Source organism: Somniosus microcephalus, unplaced genomic scaffold (assembly GCF_052327205.1).
Source record: "Somniosus microcephalus isolate GS21.2 unplaced genomic scaffold, FLI_Smic_1.0 unresolved_chr2, whole genome shotgun sequence".
NCBI lineage: Eukaryota > Metazoa > Chordata > Chondrichthyes > Squaliformes > Somniosidae > Somniosus > Somniosus microcephalus.
Genome location: NW_028225180.1, coordinates 24,521,375 through 24,533,424, shown reverse-complemented (window position 1 = coordinate 24,533,424; position 12,050 = coordinate 24,521,375). Strand labels below are relative to the sequence as shown.

The 12,050-nt window shown below is 48.0% G+C and overlaps 2 non-coding genes across 2 annotated transcripts; both read left to right on the top strand.

The window, feature by feature from the left end:
* The first annotated feature begins 987 nt into the window (after positions 1–987).
* On the top strand, positions 988–1,060 carry trnat-ugu (transfer RNA threonine (anticodon UGU)). Its single transcript has one exon. It is a non-coding gene; the product is annotated as a tRNA-Thr (tRNA).
* Positions 1,061–10,911: 9,851 nt separating this feature from the next.
* trnat-ugu (transfer RNA threonine (anticodon UGU)) lies at positions 10,912–10,984 on the top strand. Its single transcript has one exon. It is a non-coding gene; the product is annotated as a tRNA-Thr (tRNA).
* The last annotated feature ends 1,066 nt before the right edge of the window (positions 10,985–12,050 follow it).

The following is a 12,050-nucleotide window of genomic DNA, read 5'->3' as shown; positions in this document are numbered from 1 at the left end:
GGGCCCTGTGTTCAGTGAGGGCCCTGTGTTTAGTGCGGGCCATGTGTTCAGTGGGGGCCCTGTGTTCACTGCGGGCCCTGTGTTCAGTACGGCCCCTGTGTTCAGTGCGGGTCCTGTGTTCAGTGCGGGTCCTGTGTTCAGTGCGGGACCTGTGTTCAGTGAGGGTCCTGTGTTCAGTGCGGGCCCTGTGTTCAGTGCGGGCCCTGTGTTCAGTGGGGGCCCTGTGTTCACTGCGGGCCCTGTGTTCAGCGCGGGCCCTGTGATCTGCGAGCTCTGTGTTCAGTGAGCGCCCTATGTTCAGTGCGGGCCCTGTATTCACTGCGGGCACTGTGTTCAGTGTGGGCCCTGTGTTCAGTGCGGGCACTGTGTTCACTGCGGGCACTGTGTTCAGTACGGGCCCTGTCTTCAGTGCAGGCCCTGTCATCAGTGCGGTCCCTGTGTTCAGTGTGGGCCCTTTATTCAGTGCGGGCCTTGTGTTCATTACGGCCCCTTTGTTCAGTGCAGGCCTTGTGTTCAGTGCAGGCCTTGTGTTCAGTGCAGGCCTTGTGTTCAGTGAGTGCCCTTTGTTCAGTGCAGGCCCTGTGTTCAGTGCGGGCCCTGTGTTCAGTGGGGGCCCTGTGTTCAGTGCAGGCCCTGTGTTCAGTGCGGGCCTTGTGTTCTGTGTGAGCCCTGTGTTCAGTGCCGACCCGAAACGTTGACTCTATAATTTCTCTCCAAGGATGTTGCCTGGCCTGCTCAGTTTTTCCATCCTTTTCTGTTGTTATTTCGCATTTCCAGCATCTGCAGTATTTTGCTATTGAGAGTGTAACTGAGTTGCCTTGGGACGTTTTAGTACGTGAACGTTGCTCTATTGTTGTTGAGAGGTGACTATTGAAGAGCCTGAGGCAGGTATCGGGGGATGAGACACAATCTGAGTGGTGAACTGCGCCCTGCCTCATTCTTCAAACGCACAGCACTAACTGGAGTGAGAAGCACTCTAGTGCAGGTGGCTCCATAGCTCAGGGGTTAGAGCACTGGTCTTGTAAACCAGGGGTCGTGAGTTCAAATCTCACTGGGGCCTGTGCAAAATTGTTAATTCACAGCATATTTACTTTTACGTATGAAACAGCTCCGAGACCAACACCAGAACAGGCTCTCTCTCCCTTCCCAATCTCCACCTCTCCCTCTCCTTCCATTCAATTCCCCTGTACTCCCCCTTTTTGCCTGTTTCTCTCTTCCTTACTGTTAAGTCTGTGTGTCCCAGTTATGCTTATTATAAATCACTGGACACAGACCACAAGAATAACTTTAACAGGTCTTTACTGTTCGGATATCAGGGCTGAACTGCCCAGCAAATCCCTACACAACGTTTATATGGTCACCACCGGTATTACAGTATACAGCAGCCAAGAAAAAGTAGTACATCTCTTAAGGTAGTTCTCTTAAGGTGGAACAGGTTACATACACCACAATCCTCCCTTTTTAGCTTAACAGTTATATCCCCATTTAACATAACATAATAACATATTGATATATATCTATACAACTTCATGCAAAACAGTTCAAAGATTCAGTCTCTGAGGAGGCCTCCTGATTCAAGTTGGATAACGCCTTTCAGGGGTCTCTGATTCTCGTTGCTGGGGTGACTCATCTAGTTGATCTCTTATGGATTGGACATCATCCTCAGGTACATTCACTTCTGAGGTAGATGCTTCAGGTTCACTAACTTCTTCCACGGTTGTCTCTGCCGTAACCCTGGGTTCGACCCTTGTTCTCGATTCTACCAGTTGGTCAGCATGACGCCGTATTACATTTTCACCAATATCTACCGTGTACATCAGGGGTCCTTGTCTGGCCCGAATTGTTCCAGATTGCCATTTCTCGTTTTTATAGTCCCGGGCTAACACTGGTTGTCCTATTCCGAAACTCCGAGTGGTCTTGTTATTTATATGCTGGAACTGTTTGTTTTCAACTTCCCTCCGCACATTTGGTTTTAACAAGTCCAACCTGGACCGCAACCTCCTGTTATAGAACATCATGGCAGGACTTTGGTTTGTCACTGCATGAGTGGCGTTTCGATATGCCAGTAGGAATTTGTCCACCTTGTGCTGTAGTGGAATCTGATCTTCGCTCATGGCCTTTATTGCTTTTTTGAACGTTTGTACAAATCTCTCGGCCAACCCGTTTGTAGCCGGATGATATGGGGCAGAGGTATAATGTTTCACCCCATTCTTCTTCATGAATTTCTGGAATTCTTCTGACACGAACTGCGGTCCTTTGTCTGAACATATTTGTTCTGGCAATCCATTTCTTGCAAATATCGTTCTTAGCACCGCGATTGTCTTTTCCGAGGTAGTGGTAGTCATCTTAATCACTTCTGGCCATTTAGAATGTGCGTCCACCACAATTAAAAACATGGAGTCCATGAAAGGACCAGCAAAGTCAATATGTACACGTTGCCATGGGGTTGAAGGCCATTCCCATGGATGCAGCGGTGCAATCGGAGGGGCATTTTGCACTTTTTGGCACCCTGAGCAGCTTTTCGTCAGATCCTCTATCTGTTGGTCGATACCCGGCCACCACACATAAGCCCTAGCAAGGCTTTTCATCTTGACTCCCTCCAGATGACCTTCATGCAGTTCCTTTAGAACTCTCTCTCTTAACTTAGGAGGAATAATCACCCTTATTCCATACATCAATGTTCCTTGACAGACGGACAGCTGTTCTTGTCTTGCTGAGAATGCCGGTAACAGTGGATCACCATGTGCTGGCCATCCCTTCACTGTCACTTCGTAGACCCGGGACAGTGGCGGGTCATTCCTGGTTTCTCTTTTAGTACTTGCATTGGTGACTGGTAAACATTCGATGATGGTCGAGTGAAATAACTCAACAGGGTCAACCGTCGGTGCCTCCTCCTCTGTAGGTAGTGGCAGGCACGACAGCCCATCAGCATTACAATGCAGCTTTGTACCTTTGAATTCGATCTGATATTGATGTGCCCCTAGGAAAAGGGACCGTCTCTGTGCTGTCATCACCGAAACACCCTTCTTAGGGTTAAAAATGGATACCAACGGCTGGTGGTCTGTCAGAAGCGTAAACTTTTGGCCCTGCAGGTAATGATTAAACTTCTTTACTCCCCACACAAGGCTGAGAGCCTCCCTATCTATCTGAGCATAGTTGCGCTCAGCGGAGGTCAATGATCTGGATGCGAACGCAACTGGCCTCTCCAGGCCATTTGGCAACTTGTGTGAGAGTACTGCCCCAATACCATATGGAGAAGCATCACAAGCCAAACGAATAGGCAGCGTTGGGTTGAAGTGAGCCAACACTTCCTCTGAGGTGATTGTTAAGTCTGTGTGTTATAGTGAGAATTACTACACAGACCACAAGAGTAAATTCAACAGGTCTTTACTGGTTGGAGGTCGGGCTATACTGAATACAATATTATTACACTGTGCTTATATACCGGTGTGGTCACCACCGGTATTACGTATACAACAGCCAAAGAAAGTAGTACCTTTCTTAAGGTGGACCAGGCTTAAGTTCTCTTAAGGTGGAACAGGTTACATACACCACAGTGATCAATGCCTTGCTTTTGCGAAAGGCCCTCTTACAGTCCTCGCTCCACTTCCATGGTACTCCCTTCTGCAAAAGAGCGTTCAGCGGGTGCAGCACCGTGGATAAATTTGGCAGAAACTTATGGTAATAGTTAATCAACCCTAGGAACGACCTCAACTGGGATACATTATCCGGAGCGGGAGCCTTCACAACAGCTTCGATCTTGTCAGGAGAATTATGAAGCCCCTCCTGGTCAATGACATGACCACAGTACGAGATCCGCTTCTGAAAGAATTCACATTTCTGGCGATTAACTCGAAGTCCATATTCTTTCAATCTGGTGAGCATCAGTTCCAAATTTGCAAGGTGTTCCTCGTCATCATCTCCTGTAATCAGAATATCGTCCAGGTAACATTGTGTGCCTGGAATTCCCTGTAATACCTGCTCCATGGCCCTCTGCCAAATTGCTGGAGCTGATGCCACTCCAAAAGCCAGTCTATTATACCGGTACAAGCCTCTATGTGTGTTGATCGTGAGATACTGGCGTGACTCTTCCTCAACTTCCATCTGTAAGTACACCTGCGCCAGGTCTATCTTGCTGAAGTGTTTCCCGCCAGACAACGAAGCGAAGATATACTCAATCAGCGGAAGCGCATACTGCACCGTGTGAAGCACCGGATTAACAGTGATCTTGAAATCACCACAGATGCGAACCTTCCCCGGTTCCCCCGGCTTGTTGCTCGATGAACGCTTCATGACGGGGACAATGGGCGTGGCCCACTCACTCCAGTCTACCTTAGACAGTACTCCTGAACATTCTAGCCCTTCCAGCTCAGCTTCCACAGCAGGTCGTATCGCATAAGGTACCGGTCTGGCTTTAAAAAAGTTCGGGTTTGCATGTTCTTCAACCTTGATGTTTGCCGTAATTCTTCTCAGTGTTCCCAGTCCCTGTTGGAACACCTCTTTAGCATCGTCCAATATTCTGGACAATCGTTTAGGTTTGACATCTTTTGTACCGGAATCTACCGTTATTTCTTTTATGGAATGCCAGCCCATATTTATTTTCCTAATCCACTCCCGTCCCAGTAGTGGTGGACCTCCCTCAGGTAGCACATATAAGTCCATTCCTCGGCTTTCTTTGCCCTTGTGGACCACCTTTACCTCTATCTTCCCGATGGGGTATACTCTTCGCCCCGTGTATGTTTTCAATACAATCTCCGTATCCCGTAGGGGAATATGTGGGAATAACCTTTTGTAATCTTGCTTATTCATGACCGTCAATGCCGATCCAGTGTCCAATTCCATCTTCACTTGGACTCCTGCTATCTGAAGTGTGACCCAGATTGTTTGGAGGTCTGCTTCATTACCAACATTGTGTACTCTTAGACTACCCAGTTCATTACTGCTGGAGTCTGAATTTGACTTCTGTTCGTTCGAACTGTTCTCTGTCACCTTGTGTACCTTTCTGTACTTTTCCTGTGGTGACTTTTTGTTGCTGGTCTTCTTTCCTGACCGGCATACTTTAGCTATGTGACCAAGCCTGCCACATTTTCTGCATTCCTGATTTTTGAACCAGCACTGGTTCTGATCGTGCGTTGTCTTTCCACAACAATAACATTTTACTGTACCCAAGACCATTTGATTGGTGCTGAGTTCCGGTGACCGTAGCTGCATTTCCACAGTGCCTCTCGCTGCGGCTTCGTGCGATGCTGCAATAGTGATAGCTTTATCAAGCGTAAGATCATTCTCCTCAAGCAGTCGCTTTTGTGTTCCTTCTTTTAACAATCCACACACAAATTTATCTCTCAGCGCATGTGCTAGTCCTGTTCCAAACTGACAGTACTTTGATAGCTTACACAGTTCAATTAAAAATTCAGCGTTGCTTTCGTCTTTCAGCTGCGTTCTTCTGTAAAATTTAAATCGTTCCGCTATCATCAGCTGCGTGGGGTTTAAATGATTTTTCAGGACAGTAACAATATTCGCGAAAGTCTGATCCGCCGGTTTATCTGGTGATAGAAGGTGCTTCAATAGCCCGTATGTCTTTGCACCCATTGAGCATAATAAGGTTAGTGCTTTCTCATCATCTGGTACCTTATTTGCTTTACAATAAACTTCCATGCGTTCTACATACGTGGTCCAATCTTCGATATCGCTATCAAAGGTATTAATGTTCCCATGTTTAGGCATCCTTGCAAGTTTTTAAATTTTTCTTTTTCTCAAAATGGCGGCTTCCCGCGCTTGTCTTCTTCCCCCGCCTACTAAAATGGCGGCTTCCCGCGCTTGGCGGTCTTTCCCGCGCTCGTCTTCTTCCCCCGCCGACTACAATGGTGGATTCCCGCGTTTGCCTTCTTCACCCGCTGGCTGCAATGGCGATTGCCGTGCTGCTGCCGTTCTCGCCTCCCCAGCGGTTCTCAATTCCCCGACGCTGCTTTACTCCCCCGCGGTTCCCGTGGGCACTCACGCTTCCCCTGCTGTTGCGCCTCTCAGCCCCGCATGCAGCCCGGTCCTTTACACTGGCTGCGTTCGAGTTCTCCGCGGCTCTCGTGCCTTAAGCTGCCCCAGTCGCTGCGCCCGTCGGCCTCGATTGCAGCCCGGCCCTTTTCACCGGCCGTGGTCGAGTTCTCCGCCCTTTTTCCTCCGTTTTCCCTCCCCCACTCCACAGTCAACGCGGCCGACCTTCTGCTCGTGGTGCTGATCGGCTTACCCACCACCGTGGTAGAAGGGATGATCACTGCCTGTCGCTGATGGAGGGCTTCGTGGTCAGAATTTTTCTTTTTAACCCGGGTTCTCGATGCCTCCCGTGCAATGGTGCTCAGCAGGATGATGAGGGCGGATGCCCCTCCTCGACGCCCGTTCTGAGGACGAAGCTGCCTTGGATGTAAAACTGCCGCAGGGTAAGATCGGACTCGTCACCACTGTTAAGTCTGTGTGTCCCAGTTATGCTTATTATAAATCACTGGACACAGACCACAAGAATAACTTTGACAGGTCTTTACTATTCGGAGGTCAGGGCTGAACTGCCCAGCAAATCCCTACACAACGTTTATATACCGGTGTGGTCACCACCGGTATTACAGTATACAGCAGCCAAGAGAAAGTAGTACATCTCTTAAGGTAGTTCTCTTAAGGTGGAACAAGTTACATACACCACACTTACCACTCTCTCTCTCCCCTTCACCCTCTCTCTACACATCCCCCTCGGAATATTCCCCTTCTCTCACCTTCACCCCCTCTCTCTACCATTTCACCACGTCCCTTCCTCCTGCTCTTTCCCCTTTCCTCTCTCTTTCCTCCTCTCACTCTGCCCTTTCCTCTTGGGGAGAGTAGAAGGAGGATGGGGAGAGAAGAGGCGAAAGGGAGAGAGAGGGTGTAGGGGAGAGATAGTGTTGGTGAAGTGGAGAGAGTGAAGGAGATAGAGAGAGGGGAAGGAGAGAGTGTGTGGGTGAAGGGGAGATAGAGGGGAAGTGGAGAGATGGAAGGAGAGAAGCGGAATGGGACAGAGAGAGGTAGAAACATAGAAGATAAGAGCAGGAGTAGGCCATTCGGCGCCTCGAGCCTGCTCCGCCATTCAATGAGATCATGGCTGATCTTCCAACTCAGTACCCGGTCCCTGCTTTCTCCCCAGATCCCTTTAGCCTTAAGAAATATATCTAACTCCTTCTTGAATATAGTTAATGAATTGGCCTCAACTGCCTTCTGTGGTAGAGAATTCCACAGGTTCACCACTCTCTGGGTGAAGAAATTCCTCCGCAACTCAGCCCTAAATGGCTTACCCCTTATCTTTAGACTGTGACCCCTGGTTCTGGACTCCCCCACCATCAGGAACATCCTTCCTGCATCTAGTCTTTCTAGTCCTGTTAGAAATTTATAAGTTCAATGAGGTCCCCTCTCATTCTTCTAAACTCCAGCAAGTATAAGCCCAATCGACCCAATGTCTCCTTCTACGTCATTCCTGCCATCCCAGGTATCAGTCTGGTAAATCTTCGCTGCACTCCCTCCATGGCAAGAACGTCCTTCCTCAGATAAGGTGACCAAAACTGCACACAATGCTCAAGGTGTGGTCTCACCAAGGCCCTGTACAACTGTAGCAAGACATCCTTGCTCCTGTACTCGAACCCTCTCACTACGAAGGCCAACATACCATTTGCCTTCTTAACCGCCTGCTGCACCTGCATGCTTACCTTCAGCGACTGGTGCACAAGGACACCCAGATCTCGTTGCACTTCCCCTTCTCCCAATCGATTGCCGTTCAGATAATAATCTGCCTTCCTGTTTTTACCACCGGAGTGGATAACCTCGCATTTATCCACATTACACAGCATCTGCCATACATCTGCCCAATCACCCAACCTGTCCAAAGCATACTGGAGTTTCACGGCATCCTCCTCACAGCACACACGCCCACCTAGCTTTGTGTCATCTGCAAACTTGGAGATATTACATCAAGTTCCCTCGTCTAGATCATTAATATATATTGTGAATAGCTGGGTTGCTAGGACTGACCCCTGCGGTACCCCACTTGTCACTGCCTGCCACTCGGAAAAAGATCCGTTTATTCCAACTCTTTGCTTTCTGTCTGCCAACCAGTTCTCTATCCAAGTCAGTACTTTGCCCCAATCCCATGTGCCTTACATTTACATGCTAATCTCTTATGCGGGACCTTATCGAAAGCCTTCTGAAAGTCCAAATACACCACATCCACTGGTTCTCCCTTATCTATTCTACCAGTTACATCCTCAAAAAATTCCAGTAGATTAGTCAAGGTTAGTCAAGCATGATTTACCTTTTGTAAATCCATGTTGACTTTGTCCGATCCTGTCACTGTTTTCCAAGTGCTATTCAATTACATCTTTTATAATGGACTCTAGCATTTTCCCCACTACCTCTACAAATTTAGCTTCTGTTTCTAAACTCACTGTTAATTCACAGCATGTTTACTTTTAAGTATGAAACAGCTCCGAGCCCAACCCGAGCACAGGCTCTCTCTCCCTTCCCCACCTCCACCTCCCCCTCTCCTTCTGTTCAATTCCCCTGAACTCCCACTCTTTGCCTCTCTCTCCTCCTTACCCCTCTTTCTCTCTCCCCTTCACCCTCTCTCTACACATCCCTCTTCACTCTCTCTCTCCCTCCGCCTCTCTCTCACCTTCCCCACCTCCCCTTCACCTCCTCTCTCTACACTTTCCCTGCTCTCTCACCACTTCCCTTCCTCCTACTCTCTCCCCTATCCTCTCTCTTTCCCCCTCTCACTCTGTCCTTTCCTCTTGGGGAGAGTAGAAGGAGGGAGAGAGAAAAGGGAATGGGAGAGAGTGTGGGTGAAGTGGAGAGAGGGAAGGAGATAGAGGGAGGGGAAGGGGAGAGAGTGTGGGTGAAGTGGAGAGAGGGAAGGAGATAGAGGGAGGGGAAGGGGAGAGAGTGTGGGTGAAGTGGAGAGAGGGAAGGAGATAGAGGGAGGGGAAGGGGAGAGAGTGTGGGTGAAGTGGAGAGGGAAGGCAATAGAGGGAGAGGAAGTGGAGAGATGGAAGGAGAGAGGCGGAATGGGAGAGAGAGTTAAGCGGAGAGACAGAGTGAAAAGAAGAGAGAGGGAGAAGAGAGGAGGGAGGGAGAGCGAGGGGAAGGGGAGAGAGAGAGAAAGTGAGAGAGCGAGTGCAAGTCAGAGAGAGGGAGAGAGAAAGTAAGAGAGAGAAAAAGAGAAAGCGAGAGAGAGAATGTGAGAGAGAAAGTGAGAGTGTTAAAGAAAGAGAGAGAAACTCAGAGAAGGAGAGAGAGAGAGAGAAAGAGAGAGTGAAAGGGAGAGAGTGTAAAAAGAGCAAGAGGGAAAGAGAGAGACAGTGAGAGAGAGTGAGAAAGGGAGAGAGAGAAAGTGATAGAGAATGTGATGGAGAAAGTAAGAGTAATAAAGCAAGAGAGATAGAATGTGAGTGAGAGAGAAAGTGTGCGAGAGAGAGAATGAGAAAGTGAGAGCAAGAGAGATAGAGAGAAAGGGATGGAGGGAGAGAAAATGAGAGAGAGAGAAAGTGAGAGAGTGAAAGAGAGAGAAAGAGAGAGGAGGTAGCGAAAGTGAGAGAGAGAAATTGAGTGGGAGAGAAAGTGAGAGTGAGAGAGAGAAAGTGAGAGAGAAAAAGATAGAGAGAAAGTGAGAGAGAGAAAATGAGAGAGAGAAACAGAGAGAGAGAGAGAGAGAAAGAGAGTGTGAGAGCGAAAAAGAGAGAGAAAGTGAGAGAGGGAGAGCAAGTGAGAGAGCAATTGAGATAGTCAACGCGAGAGAGAGAAAGTGAGAGAGAAAGTGAGAGAGAGAGAGAGAAAGTGAGGTAGAGAAAAATTGAGAGAAACTGAGAGAAAGAGAGAGAGAGAAAGTGACAGAGAAATTGAGAGAGAGAAAGAGAGAGGAGAGAGAGAAACTGAGAGAGAGAGAGAGAGAGAACAAGTGAGAGAGAGAGAGGTAAAATGAGAGTGAGAAACAGAGAGAAAGTGAGAGACACAGAGAAAAAGAGAAAGAGGTAGAAAGGGAGTGACAGAGAGTGACAGAAAGATAGAGAGAAAGATAGAGAGAGAGTGGTAGAGACACAAAGAGGGAGAAATATAGAAAGAAGGAGGCAGAGAGACTGAGAGAGAGATAGAGTGTAACTGAGTTGCCTTGGGATGTTTTAGTACGTGAAATTTGCTCTATTGTAGTTGTGAGGTGACTATTGAAGAGCCTGAGGCAGGTATCGGGGGATGAGACACAATCTGAGTGGTGAACTATGCCCTGCCTCATTCTTCAAACACACGGCACTATTCAATTCAATTCAATTCAAATCGCTTTATTGGCATGATGACAAGGTACATCTTATGTTGCCAAAGCATCGAAAAACATTCATGGTTGAACACATAAACACTGATCTATCCATACAGTGTATAAACAGATATATCCCTGAGTGTATAAATATACATTCATATAATTTGTATATACTCTTTTCTTATATTTAGTGGTTGTCCCTCTGTTTATGGCAAGCTGTAACATAGTGTGCCGCTAAGGTTACACAATTTCTCTCTTCCCCTAGTAGGTATGGGAGTTTTTGGTCGTCATTCAGATTTCTGAATTCCGGGCATATTTTTGTGAATTTTGGGTAGAAATACTCCCTTATGCCCTGATATTTTCTACAAGCTGTGAGGAAGTGCATCTCTGTCTCCACCACACCCTGACTGCAATGAGAACATATCCTGTCCTCTCTTGGTAGCCGGGTCTGCCTGTGTCTACCTTTTTCGATCGCCAGGCTATGTTCACTTAGTCTGTACATTGTCAAGGTTTTTCTCAGCTTGCTATCCTTTACCATGGTCAGGTAATCAGCCATGTTGTGTTGCACTAACTGGAATGAGAAAAACTCTTGCATCGGTGGCTCCATAGCTCAGGGGTTGGAGCACTGGTCTTGTATACCAGGTGTCATGAGTTCAAATCTCACTGGGGCCTCTGTAAATTTAGGCTCTGTTTCTGAACTCGCCAGTAATCCACTGCATGTTTTCTTTTAAGTATGAAACAGTTCAGAGACCATCCCAAGAACAGGTTCTCACTCCCCTCCCCCTCTCCTTCCATTCAAATCCCCTGTTCTCCCCTTCACCCTCTCTCTACACATTCCCCTCTCTCTCTCACCTTCTTCACCTCCTCCCTCTACCCTTCCCCCTCTCACTCTGTCCTTTCCTCTTGGGGAGACAAGAAGGCGGATGGGGAGAGGGAGAGTAAAGGGAAGGAGAGAGACTGTGGGTGAAGTGCAGAGAGGGCCAGAGATAGAGAGAGGGGAAGGAGAGAGAGTGTGGGGAAAGGGATAGAGAGAGGGGAAGGGGAGAGAGTGTGGGGAAAGGGATAGAGAGAGGGGAAGGGGAGAGATTGTGGGAAAAGGGATAGAGAGAGGGGAAGGAGAGAGACTGTGGGGAAAGGAGAGACAGGGAAGGAGATGGAGAGAGGAATGGAGGGAGGCAGAATGGGAGAGAAAGAGGGAAGCAAAGAGGAGAGAGAAAGAGAGAGGAGGTAGCGAGAGAGAGAAAGTGACAGAGAGGAGAGAGAGGCAAAGTGAGTGAGAGAGAAACAGAGAAAAGGAGAGAGATAGAAAGGGAGTGACAGAAAGATAGAGAGAGAGTGGGAGAGACACAAAGAGGGAGAAATATAGAAAGAAGGAGGGAAAGAGAGAGAGTGGACCTGAGTTGCCTTGGGACGTTTTAGTACGTGAAAGTTGCTCTATTGTTGTTGAGAGGTGACTATTGAAGAGCCTGAGGCAGGTATCGGGGGATGAGACACAATCTGAGTGGTGAACTGCGCCCTGCCTCATTCTTCAAACGCACAGCACTAACTGGAATGAGAAGCAATTCAATGCAGATGGCTCCATAGCTCAGGGGTTAGAGCCCTAGTCTTGTCAAACCAGGGGTCGTGCGTTCAAATCTCACTGGTGCCTATGCAAATTTGTTAATTTACAGCATGTTTACTTTTAAGTATGAAACAGCTCCGAGACCAACACGAGAACAGGCTCTCTCTCCCTTCCCAA